The sequence below is a fragment of the Cebidichthys violaceus genome, unplaced genomic scaffold (assembly GCF_023349555.1).
Source record: "Cebidichthys violaceus isolate CVI_PGR_0920_01 unplaced genomic scaffold, fCebVio1.0.p SCAF_21, whole genome shotgun sequence".
In the NCBI taxonomy this organism is placed as follows: Eukaryota; Metazoa; Chordata; class Actinopteri; order Perciformes; family Stichaeidae; genus Cebidichthys; species Cebidichthys violaceus.
Window position 1 is genome coordinate 8,887,068 of NW_027176384.1, and position 2,579 is coordinate 8,889,646.

A 2,579-nucleotide genomic window follows, 5' to 3' on the forward strand; every position below is an offset into this window, starting at 1 on the left:
CTCTGTATTCATTATCTTATTATTAACTGATGGAGCGTGGAGGAGCGGCGGGCCTTTTTGGAGAAAAACATTATGTGAAAGGGCAGCAGTTTAAACACTCTAATCTCCGTCTGTCTGAGTAAAGCGAGCCAGCAGACTGGTTGTGGGAGGGCTCCACTAGAAGAAGTTTTATTGGACCTCACATTGATTCCCATGATCAGTACTTTCCAAACACCCCAGTACTGTATGTGCCCTTCACTGGTACATCCTGCTATATAAAGAACAGAGAAAGCAGATGTTCCCACAGCATCAGGGGGCTGCGACAGTTGACCCCTCTGACCAATGAAGGCTCTGCTGCCCCTTCTTCAATAACACAGATTGAAGACAGTCCAAGTCAAGTCTGTCAGAGCAAATCTCAAGTTAAAGGAGCAGTGTGTAGGATTTAGTGATATCTAGTGGTGAGGTTGCAAATTTAAACCAAGTGAATACCCCTCCATTCACCCCTCCCATTCCAAGCGAGTCGGAGAACTACGGCACGTAACGTTAAAACACGAAAGGCCGTCTGTAGAAACATGACGGTGCACAACACACTCGCCAGAAAAAATGTCTGCATTGTACGTTTTTGCAAACCACTGGATACGTTGAAAGTTGACGTTTCTGATCCAAAAATGTGTTACATAACTTCAGCCTCGTATCACGCTTATTGTTTAACGTTGTGAAATGACTGATTAGGCTCAGGCAACAAAACTACTTGCTAATGGTTTGAAAAAAGATCGCAAAGTAACTACTGTAAATAACTTTCTCACGTGTAAAGTCAACATTTACTTTTGGTTTCACATTAACAGCGGCCTCCTGGGTGAAAGTTTGTTTGATTGTTTGACTCATCCATCCCCACTCCGAGTACTATCTTACATGTTATACTCGTTGTTATACCTCAGAAATTTCAATAGCGGTCGCTCGATGAACTATGTCACTTGCTCTGACCAGATGCATTCAACATTCAACGTATCCGAGGTTTGAACAAACAGACGATGCCGAAATGTCTTTCCTGGAAGCTAATGAGGCTATTAAGGCTCATTCTAAGATCAGGAAAACACGATTCTTAGTTTCAGGTGATTATACACTAATGAAAACAAAGTTATGAATATCATATTCCATTTGTTAGTGTCAGGTTTTCATAATCATGTCTCTGATTGAAGACCAGAATGATTTGTTAATCGTGATTTTCTACTTAAATGAGATCCAAGTGCTTTCCATGCACAGGCCTCATTATTGAAAACTGAAAATAGGGAAAATGCCTATGATTTATTTATTTTAATATATACAGACATATACATAAATAAATAATAGTAATTTCCCTATTTTCTAACGTTTTAAAAAGGGAGAAAATCAGCAATATTCACATGGTACTTCCAAATGTTTGGCATTTACAGTGTATATATATATACTTTTTTCTTTCATCGTATAGACTTAATTGATAAGCAACATTAAAAATGATCACCAGATTAGTAGTGAAATGTGTTTGTTTATGTAGCATGTGAGGTCTGCCTGCGGCCGTCTCGTTTATTTTTATTTTTCAAGAAATTTAGCAGGTCCAAATGTCAGACTTGACTCATTATATTATTATATTACAGATGCCACTGTGAAAAGCACAAGAAACACAATATTAGACGGCAAAACTAATGAGACCAGATGGTAAACCTGCAGGAAGACACCTATGGAAATTAGTCACCACAAAACAAATCCTTTTTTTCTGCTCAGGGACACATCTGCATTCGATTGGTATTTTGTCTCTGGTTTGACACGGCTGTTTCCTCTCAAGCCACATTCATCTTGTCAGAGCTGTCAGAAGGTGCTATTTATTTCTGTTAGGCCTCAGTGTGACAGCTCCCGGCATCCATGAACACGGGGGAAGAACATCACAGGAACATGAAATTACAACAAACCTTGTTAGAGAGGATCCCACTCAATACCCCCCACCCCCACCCCCAACCTTCCCTTGTTTTGAGTCACTTTGCTCACCACATCCTGTTAAAACTGCAGCAGGTAACACCTCTGCAAGGAAAACACCATTAGTCACATAATCTCTCAGAAGACACACTGCGTTTGTTCTTTTCTCTTCGTGTCGGGAGTCTTAAGACAAATGCACAGCAGATGCTCAGTCTTAAAAACGTGATCACTTAAGACATCACCGGTCATGAAAAGAAACAAGAAAAAAGCGGTAGATGTTGAGTTTTTGACTTGTAAGCTGAGCCTGAGCCAGTCTGAGCAGTAAGAGGTGTTGCATAAAGCAACATCCTTCAGTAGGCACCAAGAGGCTGTTCTCATTTAGAGGGCATGTTGAATACAGATTGCAGTAGAGAGGGCAAACTGATCTGCAGGCGGGAATGACTAATATAAATCTCCACCCAGAGGAGTAAAGGCCCAGGCTTTCAGTGCCCACGACCGGGAGACGTACAGTACACTGCCTGTGTGATTAACCGCCCATGTTATTGTATTTATGGATAATTATTGAGTGAGTAAAGCATTGGAAAAAAAACGGTCTAATGTCAACGGCATTTGAAAGAGTCAGCTTGGTGTTATTCTACATTTTCTTACTC